An 18,513-nucleotide genomic window follows, 5' to 3' on the forward strand; every position below is an offset into this window, starting at 1 on the left:
ATTTTTTGTCAACCACCCAAAAAAACATAGAGCGAGAGAAACTTAAAAATAATGTACCTATTTGACATCACATCATTTGTGGATGATTCATATAGAGAATTTTGCGTCCTTCGAAAATGTCTCAGTTGACAAGTGTCTCTTTTCGATCACGTTTCTAATCTGAAATCTATATTATTGCATCATTCAATATTGGTAATTTATGGTTTGTCAAATACCACACCTTGAAACATTGATGCCTGCGGGTCACTTTGGTGCCAAACGTGTATTACCTATAGGCATCAAGCATAGCAAATCAAAAGTATACAAGTATAAGTGCCAAACAGTGATTTCTCCTGTGAAAGTTTAAATATAGGTATTTTGGCAATAGCCTTCGATCCCAAAGCCCAATCTGGTCAATTTTCAATCGAAAACAAGAGGACAGAATTCCCCACCGTTTCTAGCTTCTGATTATCCATTGTGGTAAAGCACACAAACACAAGCAATCTTAGATAAGCGGGCGTCTATCGAAGTTTTGGCTTTCTGGTGGTTCTATAAGACTTTTTGTTATACTAAGATGGGCAAAAATTGGAGAAAAAATCTTTGCAGGGTTGCTTTCCGACATTCTTGTAACATGCCCTGCCCATCGTACCCTTCTGGCTTTTGTTATCTTCTGGATACTGGGTTCGCCGTAGAGCTGGGCGAGCTCGTGGTTCATTCTTCGCCGCCACACACCGTCTTTTTGCACACCGCCAAAAATGGTCCTAAGCATCCCGTAAAACTGGTAGATCACTTTTACGTAGTGTTTAACGGTGTAAGATCTACCAAACCGACACGGTCACAACACATTTTGAAATTTAGCTTTTGGAATGAGTTATTGACAAACTACTAAATGATCGAACGCAAATTACTAAATGATCGATAACATCATTACGCGCCTTCAATGAGATTGCTCTCTGTGAAGGGTCTAAATAGCGGGACCGTGTCATGTACTCTTGGGAAAACAAAACAAGAACTGTATCGAAACCAATACTTCATCTTCTGTAGCCCGACTTCCACAGATGATGCGCCTTCGTATTTCACGACTAACATTGTTATCAGCCGTTTAGCAAGGATCCAAGGTAGACAAATTCCTCGACTGCCTCGAACGTATCCCCGCCTATCGTAACACTGCTTCCCAGGCGAGTCCTGTTACGCTCGGTTCCGCCCACTAGCATGTACTTTGTCTTCGATGCATTCCCCACCAGTCCAACTTTTGTTGCTTCACGTTTCAGGCGGGTGTACAGTTCTGCCAGATTTGAAAATGTGCGGCCGACAATGTCCATGTTATCCGCAAAACAAATAAATTGACTGGATCTGTTGAAAATCTGTTACACCCGGCTCTCCCCATGACACCTTCTAGCGCAATTTTGAACAACAGGTGTAACCACCCATGGACATCCACACGTCCTGCGGTGTCGACGTCCATACGCCCAGGCCAGCTCACCTCCTCAGTTACCTCAGGGTCGGCTTTGGACCGGGGAAAACTGAGTAACCATATACCTACCTCTTTACTTTTGAGCGAACCAGGGAAGGCCTATCAATTTGTTGGAATTGTTCCCTTGTTTTAAGTTTATATAACGCTTGGATGTGTTCCTTACAATCTATATTTAAAAGGGGGGGGGGGGGGGGGTTGGTTTTTACAATTTTTGTTTTGCTAATCGTTGGGGCCCATTTACTGATGTAGAAATAGGAAAGGATTGGAAATGGAAACATACCTTCCCCCCACGTGCTCGACGTCGCTGAGAGAGTGTGGCGCTCCTAGAATTGGCGGGGTTCATCTGGGTCGGGGTTTGGTACCGTGCGTCGAAAATGGTTTTTTTGAGCCGTCACGCATGCGGTCACTATAGGATGCTGGCGTTGCATGGAGATGTGCACTGTATACAGGGTTATGACAGGGTTGAACATATCTTCTAGGATCGTTTGGCGTTTGCCTAGGAACTTGGGTGTCCGGGTGATTTTAGAACCGGGGCACGCTTGAAATCAGCATAGCGTGTACCGGGCATCCCGTAGAGATGACGTGGGAAAGACAATCTTACTCCCAATTGACGAGGAGTGATCGGACCTCACGGTTTGACCGAACTATTATTTGCAACTTGCAATCCAAAGGAAATACTTCTTTATATGAAATCAAAGGCTATAATAGCCTTTTCTCATGTAGAGATAATTCGTCCGGTGGCTTAGTGATATATATGACGAATTTCGCGCCAACTCGACCAGCGGTTGGCAGCACTATCTCAGAATCGAATGAAACTTGGTGGGCATAAAGAAATGGTATTTCTAAGCCACTCTGCATACTTAGTTTTTCAAAAATTGTCAAGAGTAACATTTGATGAGGGCCTAATTTTTTTTTTCATGGATTTTTTTATAAATCGATGTAACTCTAAAATGACAAGACCTACAAAAAAGTGTAGTATGGCGGACTATCGTGAAATTCCCAGAAGTTTAAAAAAAAAAATATCCAAAAAATAAAATACCGATTTCTACACTGAAAAAAATAGTTTTAAAAATTAAAATCGATATTACAAAAAAACCTCATCTCAGAGATCGATGAAATTTTTTCTGCAGATAAGTAATTAATTATCTAACATTTCTGGGAATAATGTCCCTGTGACATATTCAAGGAAAAAAGTTTTTCTAACAAAACTTTTTCATGTCCATATTGAGTGAAAATTTATCAGCGTGTTTTATGCCTACAGCGCCAATTATAAGTTCAGCAGCCTATCATCAACCAACGGCACATTTTGGAAGTGTTTAGGAAGCAATTTAGCAATTTATATTTTCCTAGATTGTTTATATCAATGTTACACACAAATGACCAGATTTACAAAATTGTGATGTTTGATGGACTATTGTAAATTTGTCTGAACTATGAAGTCTGAAACATAAAAGAGCGTTTCGTTCACCGAGAAAATAAATTAATGAATGTAAAGATTAAAATTGGTTTAGCAAAAATAAAAATTGGAGGTCGATATTTTTATCAGATAAACATTTTGATTCCAAACGATGAAGCTCGGTAGGTAATTTCATTAGGGTGATTTCCGGTAAACGCACATTTAAAGAATAATAAATTTTCCGCATTTTTTTAAATTTTTTCTTCAATTTAATTTGTAAACTTAGTCGAACAATTCAAAGACTTTTGGGTCTTCATCTGAGTTGGAATATTTTTTTTTAGGATTTTATTATGAGCGATTGGTATAAAAGAATGAAGCTTTTGTGTGCCAATTATAGTTTTTGCTTTTTTGAAAAGTTCATCAAACTCTTGTTGAGTACCGTCGTCGGGGGTGACAATGGGTCAAATGGGGGTGAGAATGGGTCACTGTTTCAACTACTTAGAATGCTTGTAGAATGGATGTATCTGAGGACAAGAAGACAAAAATATAAGAGACCTTTTTGAACGATTTTGCTCTACGCCCTCCATGCTCGCGGTGAGAGCGATGACCTATTCTCACCCCCAGACCCATTGCCACCCCCGATGGCGGTATTGCTCATTCGTGATATAACAGAAATGTAATATAGTGATATTTTTGTTTGATTGAAAACGTGCCCATTCGTACAACTCCTGAGGAGTCTTGATAGCATTTCCATAATCTTTGGCAAGAGTTGCTCGTTTTGCCATTCGTTTGAGAGTGCCACCAATAGCTTCGCAAGGGCCTTTTCCGAATTATTCCTACCTTGAGCAGCATTTTGGATAATGATTGGATAATTTTCAGATAAATCTAACAGTACAAGTGTATTGTTGTTTGCAAATAATGTCATAAGTTATAAGTTTATCAATTTTTTTAAATAAAATACGATACAAAATCATCTACAGGCTTTATAACGGTTTCTAAATTACACCGTTCAGTGGTTAGCCTTTGCTGAAAAACAACATCTTCTTTTCCACTATTACAATTAAATATCACTTCAGTTTCGTTTCGGCAACATTGCCGTTAAGTTACCTCGATACAAAATGTCAAATAAAACATAAACCCTTTTCAAATGTTGGTCCACAATTATGTTAGATTATGCTAAATTGCTTCCCAAACAAATTTTTATACGTCCAAAATGTGTCGTTGGTTGATGATAGGCGCTGAACCTATAATTGGCGCTGTAGGCATAAAACACGATGATAAATTTTCACTCAATAAGGACTTGAAAAAGTTTTTGTTAGAAAAACTTTTTCCTTAAATATGTCACAGGAACATTATTCCCAGAAAAGTTAGATAATTAAAATACCTATCTGCAGAAAAAATTTCATCGATTTCTGAGATGAGGTTTTTTTGTAATATCGATTTTAATTTTTAAAACTAATTTTTTTCAGTGTAGAAATCGATATTTTATTTTTTGGATATTTTTCCAAAAAACTTCAGGGAATTTCACGACAGTCCGCCATACAACACTTTTTTGTAGGTCTTGTCATTTTAGAGTTAGATCGATTTATAAAAAATCCATGAAAAAAAATTAGGCCCTCATCAAATGTTACTCTTGACAATTTTTGAAAAACCAAGTATGCAGAGTGGCTTAGAAATACCATATCTTTATGCCCACCAAGTTTCATTCGATTCTGAGATGGTGCTGCCAGCCCCATAGAAGGGTTGGCGCGAAATTCGTCATATCAAGAAGTCTTTTGAGTACAAAATAATTAAAAATCTTTCATATGATGGTTTTCACCATATTTCTGTAGAATTAGTGCTAAATGGTATAGTTTATGATATCCATGGTATGTATCGTCTACCGTCCTTCGATTTCAATGTTCTTTACGACATTTAAGAAAGTGTGCTGAATAATACCTGAACAAATCGCAGTTGTTTGATATTTGGTGATCTTAACGTATAAATTTGTCCAATAACAATGTTGTCCTAAGGTATAAATATCTTTTGCAGTCTTATAGTTATCTTTGTTGTAAAACATTTGTTACTCGACCTGTTAGCTCAAATATATTAGACCATGTTCTGTGTAAAGTTTCCGATGCCCATCGTCTTGTCAATCATACTATTCAAAGTGATTTGAGCGATCACTCGTTGATACTATCTGAATTTGAATTGGCTGCTCATTCGAGCCGTGTGGTTTTAACTAAACGCGTGATCAACCATCAAAGACTTGAAGAAGAGTTCACGAATTACATTAACAATATTGGTCCTGTCCATAATGTTAATTCATGTTTGGAATCAATAATTGCAAAGTACAACGCTATTCTTGAAGAGTGTACTCAAACTGTGACTAAAACGGCAAACATTAAAGGGACTTCGTGTCCTTGGATGAACTTCGACTTGTGGACACTGATAAGATTAAAAAACAATTACCTCAAAAAATATCGCAGAAATCCAAACGATGATCGTTTAGGTGCACTTTTCAAGCATATTTCTAAAAAACTCGAGGTATCTAAACAAAAGGCCAAACAATCTTATTATGAAAACTTGTTGAACAACACTTCGCATTCTAAATTTTGGAAAAATATGAATCATATTTTAGGGCGGACTACAAACACACCAAAATTATCATTGGTCTATGATGGGGTTGCTACTTCTGATGCTAGTACGATCTGCGATGTATTTAACAAACATTTCTCCACTATAGGACCGAAACTGGCGGAAAAGATTGGTGCTACCAATAGTAGTCCTCTATGCTATATACATCCAATAGCAGATTCCATATTTTTGCAGCCTGGATCTGTTAATGAAGTAATTTTAACAATTGGCGATCTGAAGTCCAACAAAATTCCTGGTCCAGATAATTTACCCGCAAAGATAGTAAAAAATAATGCCATTTCCTTTTCACGACTACTGTCCGAATGTTTCAACTTGATCATCCAAATTGGTTCATATCCTGACTGTCTTAAAATTGCTAAAGTTTTTCCGATATTCAAGTCTGGAGATCCTTTTTTTTTTTTAATCTTTCGTTTATTTGATAGGCTCATTTGCCATTGGGCGTTGCGGAGCCGAAATTTTGATTTTTTAACGATTGTTTTTACATTGGTAATATTACAGTTATCAAGACTTATACTAGAGTTAGATAGGGTAACCGACGTACTCGCGGCTTACTCGAGTCAGGGTTGGGAAAAATCAAATTTTCAAAAAATCGAGGATGATCAAACTCACCCGCGATCTTACTTTTAAATTATCACGTGATAAAAACTCGCCAGCGATTAAGAATCGTTTGAAAATCGTATCTTGATTTGAAGCACTTACCGTTACATTGTGAGCACCATGTCCTGACTCTCGTGAATCCCTAACGCCGAATAGAAGATATAACTGACTGATGACAATTAGCTGATTGTAGTAGAGATTAATGTTTGAATTAAAATTATCGTTTGAGTACATAATTTGAGAAGTTGTCGCCGGCGACAACTCGCCTACTGTTTTCACGTGAAAAGTTTTCACATGAAAATTGTAATCATTATCGTCTGATAATGATTCAGCACAACACTGCTCGAGATTAAGGATTACAAATATAGGGAAGGGAAAGGTTTTGGGAATCTTAATGTACTGAATTGTTGTTGACGATGTTGACTTGTTTTGCTGTTCAAGATTAGCGTCGATCTGCAAAGAAAGACAAAAAAAAACAAAGACGAGACAACGAAAAGAAGAAGACATACGCAAGGGCTGGAGATCCTTGCTGTGTTGATAATTACTGACCCATCTCTACATTATCGGTTTTAACAAAATTTTGAAAAATTGTTGATGAGTCGTCTAATCAACTTCTTAGAAAGGCATAATGTACTGTACTCACTCCAATACGGTTTCCGCAATGGTAGCAGTACTGCTACAGCGATTACGGAGCTTGTCGACCAAATAGTCAGAGACACGATTCGAAAAAACTTATCGGTGGCCTGTTCCTGGATTTAGAAAAAGACCTTCAATACTTTAGATCATGAAATCTTGCTGATAAGCTAGAACTTTATGGAATCCGGGGAGTGGCAAAGGATATCATTGGCAGCTATCTGGAGAGCAGAAGGCAGTTCGTTACTCACGATGATTACCTTAGGCAAGTCACAACAGGAGTTCATCAAGGAAGAAATATTGGGCCGTTATTGTTTCTCATCTACATTCATGCTATTGAAAAGTTGAATCTCTTGGGTACTCCCAGTTTATTTGCTGATGACACACCATGGCTCTATTCAGACACTAATGCCGCTCAAATCGTTGTGAATATGCAACGTGATTTAGGACTGCTTCAGAATTATTTCAAAGAAAATCTTCTTACCTTAAATGTGCAAAAAACCAAATATATGATTTTCAGATCTCCAAGAAAAAATGTTCCAAATCTATCACACCTAATTGTGGGTGCTGACCAAATAGAGAAAGTTGAATGTTTCAAATACCTCGGAATACATTTGGACTCTACTCTTTCTTGGGACTATCATATACAAAAGGTCGCAAACAAAATGTCCTCTATGTGTGGAATTTATACAGGGTTCGGAGTTTTCTTCCCAGAAAAGCTTTGCTCCTGTTCTATTTTGCTCATATACATTCGCACCTAAATTATCTGATTATATCATGGGGAAGAGCGTGCAAGTCAAAAATAAAAAAACTGTAAACGCAACAGAATAGGTGCCTAAAACTGATTTATAACTTACCTTTCCTCTATCCGTCGGTTCGACTATACACAGACTTTCCTCATAACATACTACCAGTCTTAGGTCTATGTGAAGAACAAACTCTTTTAATGCTACATAAAATGTTACACAATCCTGCGACTTTCCACAACATAATATTTAACTTACAGTCTCGTAATCATAATACCAGACAAGCCAATCATCTTGTCAGATCTCGTGCATCTTCTAATTTTGGCCAAAATCGGTTCTCTTTCATAGCTCCAACAAAGTACAACAAACTGCCTAGAAATCTCCAAGAAATGAATAACTATACTTCTTTCAAAACATCAAACATCAAAAGTTTTTTAAAAAAATCAAATTTCTCAACTTATAATTTAGTATACCACCACTTTACAATTTAGATAAATTAGAAATCAAATATAATTACGTTTATTCACTTAGTTTATTATTTGTGCTTCTTTCAAAGGGTAGCAACCCAATAGAAGCACTCATTTGTTTAATATGATAGCTTTCCTTATCCTTAATTGTTGCTTTTTGTTTTGTATTCTCAGCCATTTAATTTAGTATTTTTTTTATTGTTTGAATTTTCTTCATGGCTGAAAATTGAGTGTCCACTACCCGAGAGCTCAATGGAGCTTTTTGGTGTGGGGGAGAGCGGAGGGTCACTAAAAAAAAAGTTTCCAAATCCCTCCATATCTCTCCCATCTCCTTAAACCTCATGATGCTCTTTTTTCCAATTCCTCATTCCTCCAAATCTGGTGTTGTTGTAGCGTAATCTGTTCCCTATTTGCTCAATTTTTAACACAACCAGGGGTTCACAATTTGTTTAAATTATATTGAAATATAAATATTCTACATTGGTTCTCAAATACTTTTGTTTTAATTTATTTATATTTAGCTTTAGTATTTTAACAGCAAGTTTTAACAATATTATTTATTCATTTATTTTACTAATTTTAAGGCCGTTTATTGTTACCGACTCCGACGGTAACACAGGCACGAAAGTTCATCACCTTGTCTTAGTCCCCCGCGTGATTCGAACGAACTGGAGTGTTCGCCCGAAATCTTCACACAGCTTTGCACAGTTTTGGTGATCGCTCGAAAGTTCTCACACTCCATTTTGTCGCCTTTCTTGTAGATGTGGCATATAATCCCTTCTTTCCACTTCTCCGGTAGCTGTTCAGTTTCCCAGATTCTGACTATCAGTTTGTGCAGGCAAGTGACCAACTTTTCCGGCCCCACCTTGATGAACTCAGCTCCGATATCATCCTTACCAGCTGCTTTATTGGTCTTTAGCTGTTGGATGGCATCCTTAACTTCCCTCAAGGCGGGGGCTGGTTGGCCTCCGTCGTCCACTGAACTGACGTAGTCATCTTCTCCGCTGCCTGTACTCTCAGCGCCATTCAAATGTTCCTCGTAGTACTGCTTCCACCTTTCGATCACCACACGTTCGTCCGTCAAGAATCAAGATGCTCCCATCCTTATCCCTTCCCTGCACATTCCGACTTGCGGCATGAAACCTTTGCGGGATGCGTTGAGCTTCTGATAGAACTTGCGTGTTTCTTGAGAACGGCACAGCTGTTCCATCTCATCGCACTCCACTTTTTCCAGGCGGCGTTTCTTCTCCTGAAAAAGGCGGATCTGTTGTCTCCGCTTCCGTCTATGACGTTCCACGTGTGCCTTTCTTTTTATTTTTGTAAATAATAATAAAAACTACAATTATTTTCATGAAATAACGCCTGTTTATTATGAATAATTTCTGAATTTTCAAGAGTTTTATAAGCCTTTTCGACAAGTACCGTTAACAGGTATCGTTTCCAAGGCATAAACTGCTTCATATTTGTAAAATAATTAAAAAACTGAAAATAAACAAAAAGTTCCAGATTTGTCATATACCCTATTTTATCACCCCAAAATTCTCCAGGGGGATGATAAAATCGGGATATTTTTTTTTTGTTGGGGCGTAGGCAAGTGGGACTGCGTCTATTGAGTTGATCTTTTTGCCTTTCTCGTACAACTAAGTTGTACCGAAAGGCTATCATTTCACTCCGAAAACGAACTTTTTATAGAAGCCTCTGAGACCCATAGTATTATATACCAATCGACTCAGCTCAACGAACTGAGCACATGTCTGTCTGTCCGTGTGTATGTATGTGTGTATGTGTGTGTGTATGTGTGTGCGTATGTGTGTGCACAAAAGCTATAAAAAACATTAGACAACTATTCGTATAGAAATCCTTAACCGATTTTCTCGCAACAAGTTTCATTCGACAGGGGACAAAGCCTTGTTGATCACTATTGAATTTTATAACGATCGGTCATTGCCTTTTAAAGTTATGAAGATAATGGTACATCGAACCATATAAACCCCATTTAAGGTTGGTGTCTTAACTAAATGCGAGAAAGGCACCACCAACGCTAGGTGGATTAATCTGGGTTTTTAGTATAATATCGGGATATTACTGTATATGAGAAAAGCAAAAAAAATAGACATCAACGCCCGCCTGTTTTTTAAACGTCGCATGTGAAAAGATAGGCTCTCTTTGTTTTCTTCCTCTTTCGATTATTACAAAGCCATATTTTCAAATACATCAAAATTTTAGGCACAGATATGGAAATGGCTTTATTGAGGTGAAAATGTTGCAACGAAGGCAAAAGTAGCCTAGAAATTAACAATAGAGAGCGCAATGAAAGGGAGTATCTCATTTGGAAATACGGCGTTTTTTATAAAAATTCGTGCTAGAACGGATTTTTTTAAAATTTTGCTGAGTTGTTCATAATTCGATAGATTATCGTGGAACGATTTAATTTGATCAAAACATTGTTTAGTTTTGCTGGTACTTTCAATACGGGACAAACATGATTTGGAATTTAGATTCAGTAGTGCATGGATTCACGACAGAAAAAAAGTCCAGATTTTCTTGTTGTGAATACAGAGGCACTAGTGGCTCTCGCTAGGCCAAAAAAATCCAACTCTCAAGATTGCCGATCGGTTGTTGAGTCGCTATTGGAACATGTCGCATCAAGAAGAACCCTACTTTGGAGTGGTGATTAGACAAAATCAACTATTTTTCGGGTCGGAGGAGAATCTCGGAGTTTGTGGTAAAAAACATTTTTCTCCCATCCCTCTTTTCTCTAGAGCGAACCTGGGAGATAAGCGAAAATCGTGCCTACTTGATGAATTTCTTTTTTCGTTTCATCACTTTTACGCCTCACTCACTTTTCGCGAAAATTTTCGGTAAGCAATTACAAAAATTGTATGTTGCGGTCATACCAGGCGGGTGCTAAGCTGTCAAATGTTTGTTGCCTCCAATCAACCGAATGCCAACGGCACTAACACTACGCCGTAGTCTATGAAAAATAAACACTGCAGTGAGTGATAATGTTCTGAAACGCACAAAGTTTGGATAATGTAAGAAACAACTGTTTCTGCTCTTTCTGTTCAGCACAGAATTTCTTCTACCAACATAATTATTTATCTGCATATTTCGCGTAAGGAATAAAGTGAAAACACCTCATTTTACGGGTTTTTTGTATTTTTGTTCGTTACAATATTCAATTTGATATGTGCTTTCGACACCACTCTCTCTAGTAAAAACGGTAAACAATACAATACCACGACAATTCATGAAAGTATATGGGCATTTTGACATTGGAGTATAAATTTATGCGCCAAATACGAGGGTACTGTCATACTTGCCAAACTCCATATGAAAAAAATCCGTTGTCGCCCCTCTGGGTCATACATACGGGATACGAACCTAGAACATCAACAAAAATAGCAATAGAATGCGGTCCCTATAGCCATACCACAACATCGACAGCATGTAGGGATTAGGTTGTTTGTTTCATAAAGGCTACTCTTTTTGCAATTGGTGATGGCACGAAAGGGAATAAAGGAGTGAGAAAACGAGCAAATCAACATTTCGCGGCACTGTTCCCGACTAGAAGGCCATATCAAAATTATATCATCCTATGTTATTATGTTATACTAAATTTTATAACAAAATTTGTTAGAAACATGGTGCAGGATGTTGTTAAAATATCTACATTTCTATCAAAACTACACTACTGGAAACAAAAACTATCAAATTTTGTTACAATTTTATCATAAAAATAACATATTTTGTTAGAAATTTATAACAGAATCAGATACAAAATATATTGTTTCTGTGCAGTTGGAATTTTTACAGGTCGTGATAGGTCTCCAGATTGTGATCAACAATCATAATTTTTTGTTTTTGTTTGAATATTTTTCGAGCATATGAAATTAACAACATTACAAATAAGGCATCCTTCTCAAATTATTTCAGCGTTGTGGTATCTATGGCTGGGAGACTTTGCAGGGTAGCAGGGTTCGGATTTCTCACTCACTCACGCGACAACTGATCACTCCACCATGCATTTTATCCGGATAAATTACAGTGCGATAAACTCCGGCACAAGCGATGGTGCGAAAAATTGTTATCCTTCTTCCCATGTTTCGCGAAAATCAAATGCTGCTTACTTTGCCTCTCCAAGCTGATTGAATCTGACGATGCGCCACGATAAGCAGAAGGTTCAATACAGCAGTTTTTCCCTTTGCTTTCAGTGTAATCATGTGGTGGCGTGTTTATAGTGGGCGCTCTAAATATTTTAAAATTGTTTTGGGTTCGAATCCCGTTGCGGTCCTAAATTTTTGTAAATATGCTTGTAAAATTTATCTGAAGAGGCGACGAAAAGGAAAATTTGTGGAATAAAATTAAATTATCCGGCGAGCCGGCGCTCACGAATTTATCACCCCCCGTTCCATCCGGATAAAAATGTTGTGTGAGAATACTTCCTCACAGGGGAAGCATGAAAAATCACTCTCCGCTTAATGGATTAATCGCAGGTTTTTATTCATATGAGTGAGAATTCCGAAGCCTGGTTGGTAGTGAGAGAGAAATGATTATCTCTCATCAGGCCGTTTTTCTTTTCCCGCAAACCGATTTCTCGGCGAAAATCAGCGTTAGGGAGCATTCTCTGCTCGTGAGAATTACGATCCTTGCTTGTAACACATATTCTCTGTTCTAAAGAGAAATTCTAGTGATGGTGGAGGGTCATTGGAATAGCCCTTGACCGATTTCAACCAAATTTGAAACATATATTCTCTTTCTCTGGGAGACAATTATAGTGATGATGAGAGAGTCATTGGAATAGGGTGAGGGTGTGGAAAAAGAGTATTGTTTAGTTTGCGAACAACTCAGTGACGGAGACGAGCCAGCCTCGGGCTGAAAGTCTCTTTAATAAAGACACAAAAAAAAAAAAAAAAAAAAAACAACTCAGTGTGATTTCTGAACTCAAATGATTTTTACCAAATTTGGAACACGTATTCTCTGTCTAAGGAATACGATATGAGATTGGGTGAGAGTGTGATAGAGGAAAAGGAGGGAAGGTATATTTATGTAACGAACAGTTTTGTATAACTTTTTAACGCATGGATCGATTTAAACCAAATTTGGAAAACGTATTCGCTATCATGATGTTACGATTATAGAAGTGTTGGGAGGGTAATTGGCAATGCGGCAGACGATTATAGATGCAATGAAGCCATAATGACATTTGCTCGGAATAAAGCATCGTCTGCCTACAGTTTGTATTTACCAGAATATATCATATATATTAATATAATATATCTTCGGACAAAGACACCGTGCATCGATTTACTTTATCTATGCGAATAAATACTTCAAAACACTTACACCACTTTTCTATGGGGCACCATCCAAGTGAAGTGGCTTTACAATTATTTCGATCTAAAACATGCATACAAATAACAATCGTTAAATGATAATTCATGTAATTTTTGGCTTGGATGTTATAATTATTAGCTGGACGGATACTAAGGACAAGGCATGTTGTAAGAATGCTGGACAGCAATTTTGCAAAAATGACGTTCGCTTCAAATCCAGTTGGTACAGGGAGGAATAAAGCGCAGCAAGCTATTGGCGCCCATGTGCACAACGACGAGCTTGTGGCGCAACGGTAATGGTCTAATTGTTGATTCGCTGTTATCTGTTTAGATGTTGAACCAAATAAATTAATGACACACTTCCTTTTGACTAATCAAGCAAGGGCCAACACAATAAATGTTATCTATATCGATTTTAGAATAAAGTTAGGCAAAGTGTCATATGGATTCCGCTAACAATGTTTTACAGAATGGGATTTCCCACCGGGTATCTTATTGAACCTAGCGTCTATGTACACATTGACGGAACTAACTCAAAGTCTCCTTCTATCACTTATAGCATAGCTCAAGGCAATCATGAAAGTAGCTGCACTCAAATGACGCATTAGTAATTCAATAGGACAAATTCCACTGTAGTGTTGGGAAAAACCAAAATTTCAAAACTCTTGGAAGATTCAAATCAAGCATGAATTGATACTATCGCGAAATGTTTTATGCTCTCCGGTTAGTGTATTGTTGTTCTTCACATAAAACAATGGTTATCCAGAGTTGTGATTCATCACCTTCGCTATCATTGTATCACTTATAGTTACCAAATATGCATCGCAATCTCAATCCGCTTTTTGACATGTCATCATTACACAAATCTTTTGTAATGAATGCCACGGATGACTTGCAAGAAGCCGATTCATTTGACAATCATCCACAGCTACTTATAAAGAAACCTGCACTCCGCATCTAGAGAACATAGTGTGAAAATCCCTATACTACGCATTTATTCCCGACAACTCACACATAGCACGGCAGAATTCCGAGTAGCAAAACAATTTCATCTAGGTAACTGTCAGGTAATATTCACGAAATTTCGCAGCTCTGTGGATATCCTTGCATGTCTTGTCTTAACAATAAATTCCACCTAAAGTGCTTTACAACGCTTTTTGGTGAAAAATTCCGGGCATATGAGTGATACGATGAGATTCTACATTTAACACTCAAACGTGATGTTTTCCGCGCGTTTGCTTGATAATTGAGATTCAAGGAAGTTTTATTCCAACACTGTTCTACGCTATTTATTTTTGCATAAATTTTATTTGAAAGTCTTGATATTTCTCAATTATGCAATTCAATAAACAGTATAATTTATACACAAATAATTTATTCATATTAACTCGAACACCATCAGAAGGCTATAAGTAAGTGAAGTGTCACTTGTTAAAATACCATTCCTTGAGTACACAGTCAACTACTTGATGTCAGCTTCAGTGTGATGATTTGAATAAACCGCTATCATCCTACCATTTTACCACTTGACTTTCACCATACAAATAATATCAATTATACAACTTTATCGGTCAAAATAGTTAGTATGCTTTTGTCGGCACTTACATTCCACAGAACCTACGTAATTCAAGAGTTTGTGATGATAAGTGATGATGTTTCAAGGTAAATACACTCATCTATAATTTTGTTTGTAGATAAAGTGCTCCAGTTTTCCGTCCCACTATAGCAAATTCATCTAATCGGTGAGGTGTTATGTTTGTGTGTGCATGTCGTATGTCGATGTACAAAAATGCCGCAACACAAGTTACATTCGATGGAAAATCCTATCCCATTGTTTCCTGTGTAGAAAATAAACAGCTTTGGACTAAGAGCTCGGAAATATCAAATAATACTATAGGTTTGTTTATATTAAGAAATGAAGGCATCATTACAGCTGGGTGGATTAATCAGGTAGTTTGAAATTTTGCTGAACAAAATTACAAGAAAATAATAACCAGTCCATTTTATTTATTTTTCCATTTTTTATGCACATCTTTCCATTGTATATGCAGTCTTAGAACTAAGTGTTAACCGATTTACGCGCAATAGATCGCATCCGACGAGCAATTTGGTCATTGTCTTCTGAAGTTATTGAAAAATAATTATGTTTCCCACGAGAGTTTAACCCGAGGAAGGAAAAAAAAGTTCAAATTGCTGCCATTTTGTCTTTTTATGTCGCATTGGCCAGGTTTTATTACTGTTCTGCACGTACGGATACCAGAATATAGAATACATGTTGAAACTTGTTAGTGGCCCTTTTATCCGGAGTTATTCCGGTGGGTCATTGGGTCAGATGCAGTAAATTTGACTACAACTTCCTTTTTTGGCGATATAAGTCCAAGAAAATGTAGCTTTTTTCGTCCCTATTATTTATTATTTATTCAGACTAAGGCCGAAGTGGCCTGTGCGGTATGTAAGAGTTTTCTCCATTCGGCTCGGTCCATGGCAACACGTCGCCAGCCACGCAGTCTACGGAGGGTCCGCAAGTCATCTTCCACCTGATCGATCCACCTTGCCCGCTGCGCACCTCGCCTTCTTGTGCCCGTCGGATCGTTGTCGAGAACCATTTTCACCGGGTTATTGTCCGACATTCTGGCTACGTGCCCGGCCCACCGCAGTCGTCCGATTTTCGCGGTGTGAACGATGGATGGTTCTCCCAACAGCTGATGCAACTCGTGGTTCATTGCAACTCGTGATTCCTCCATGTACCGTCCGCCATCTGCACCCCACCATAGATGGTACGCAGCACTTTCCTTTCGAAAACTCCGAGTGCGCGTTGGTCCTCCACGAGCATCGTCCAGGTCTCGTGTCCGTAGAGGACTACCGGTCTAATGAGCGTTTTGTAGATGGTCAGTTTGGTACGGCGGCGAACTCTATTCGATCGAAGCGTCTTGCGGAGTCCAAAGTATGCACGATTTCCAGCCACTATACGCCTCCGAATTTCTCTGCTGGTATCATTTTCGGCAGTCACCAGTGAGCCCAAGTACACAAATTCTTCTACCACCTCGATTTCGTCACCACCGATGCCAACTCGCGGTGGGTGGCTCATATTGTCTTCTCTTGAACCTCTTCCTATCATGTACTTCGTCTTCGACGTGTTGATGACTAGTCCGATCCGCTTGGCTTCCCTCTTCAGTCTGATGTAGGCTTCCTCCATCTTCTCAAAGTTACGTGCCATAATATCTATGTCGTCGGCGAAGCCAAATAGCTGGACGGACTTATTGAAAATTGTGCCACTCGTGTTAATCCCTGCTCTTCGTATTACCCCTTCCAAAGCGATGTTGAATAGCAGACACGAAAGACCATCACCTTGCCGTAACCCTCTGCGGGTTTCGAAGGGACTCGAGAATGCCCCTGAAACACGAACTACGCACATCACCCGATCCATCGTCGCCTTGATCAACCGTGTCAGTTTATCCGGAAATCCGTTTTCGTGCATTAGCTGCCATAGCTGGTCCCGATCGATATGATACAATCGATCGGGACCAGCTATGGCAGCTAATGCACGAAAACAGATGCGGCTTTGAAGTCGATAGATGATGTGTGGGCACGTTGTATTCGCGGCATTTCTGCAGTACCTGGCGAATGGCGAACACCTGGTCCGTGGTGGAGCGTTCGCCCATAAAACCCGCCTGGTACTGCCCCACGAACTCCCTTGCAATTGGTGCTAGTCGACGGCATAAAATTTGGGAGAGTACCTTGTAAGCGGCGTTCAGCAATGTGATTGCGCGGTAGTTGCTACAATCCAGCTTATCGCCCTTTTTTGTAGATGGGACACACGACACCTTCCATCCACTCCTGCGGCAAAACTTCCTCCTCCCAAATCTTGGTAATGACCCAGTGCAGCGCTCTAGCCAGTGCCTCACCACCGTGTTTAAATAGCTCTCCTGGTAGTTGGTCAACCCCAGGGGCTTTGTTGTTCTTCAGCCGGCCAATATCCTCCTGGATTTCCTGGAGATCCGGGGCCGGTAGAATTATGTCCTGCGCGCGTGCTCCTAGGTCCATCACCATACCGCCATCTTCGTCTGCCACATCGCCATTCAGGTGCTCTTCGTAGTGCTGCTGCCACCTTTGGATCACCTCACGCTCGTTCGTAAGAAGGTTCCCGTTTATGTCCTTGCACATATCAGGCTGTGGCACGTGGCCCTTACGTGAACGGTTCAACTTCTCATAGAACTTTCGTGTGTTATTAGTGCGGTACAGTTGCTCCGTCTCTTCACGGTCTCGATCTTCCTGCTGACGCTTTTTCGCCCTCGTGCGGTGTTGCAGCAATCTCGCCCATGCTGCATTCTTCTCTTCTACTAACTGCTCACATTCGCCGTCATACCAGTCGTTTCTCCGATCCGGGGGTACCGTGCCAAGTGCAGCGGTTGCGGTGCTACCAATGGCGGATCGAATATCTCTCCAGCCATCTTCAAGAGACGCTGCGCCTAGCTGCTCTTCCGTTGGGAGTGCCACTTCCAGCTGCTGCGCGTATTCTTGGGCTAGTCTACCGTCTTGTAGCCGCCCAATATTAGGCCGCGGCGTCCGACTTCGACGCGTGTTGTACACCGTCGAGAGTTTTGAGCGCAGGCATACTGCAACGAGGTAGTGGTCGGATTCAATATTCGCACTGCGGTAAGTGCGGACGTTCGTGATGTCGGAGAAGAATTTACCGTCGATTAGAACGTGGTCGATTTGGTTTTCCTTTTCTTGGTTAGGTTTTTCGTCCCTATTCATACCATTTTGGTAGATTTGTATACAGAGATGATCACGAAACCAATATTTATGATGTCACCAGTTCCAGAAATGACCAACTATAGGTTTCTTCGAAGTGGCCCTTTGAGAACCGGCCCCAAAATGGCCAGTTCAATATTTCCGCTTTATATTAGCAATATGGGTCTCAAACCATAGTATTTTGCAAGACAAGAGGAATTATGACATTCGGATATGATTCTGCGGACATTGACCACCCTGGGGTCAGTTCCGAGACCTTTGAGGAAGCTTCCAGAGGCATTAAAATCGGCCATTTTCAAAATATCATCAATATGGCAATATGGATATCAAACTTCAGTATTTTGCAAAACAAGTTGAATTATGACATCCGGATATGATTCTGGGAACATTGACCAACCAGGGGTCAGTTCCGAGGCCCTTGAGGAAGCCTCCAGAGGCATTGAAATCGGCCATTTTCAAAATATTACCAACTATGGTAATACTACAGCATCTT

The 18,513-nt window shown here is 39.3% G+C and overlaps 1 protein-coding gene across 10 annotated transcripts in view; it reads left to right on the top strand.

Annotated features, from left to right (window-relative positions):
* LOC134228178 (sialin) overlaps positions 1 to 18,513 on the top strand; it is a 91,381-nt gene that overhangs the window by 33,622 nt on the left and 39,246 nt on the right. The gene's annotated exons all lie outside the window — the stretch shown is intronic.

This window comes from Armigeres subalbatus, chromosome 1, assembly GCF_024139115.2.
Source record: "Armigeres subalbatus isolate Guangzhou_Male chromosome 1, GZ_Asu_2, whole genome shotgun sequence".
Taxonomy (NCBI): Eukaryota; Metazoa; Arthropoda; class Insecta; order Diptera; family Culicidae; genus Armigeres; species Armigeres subalbatus.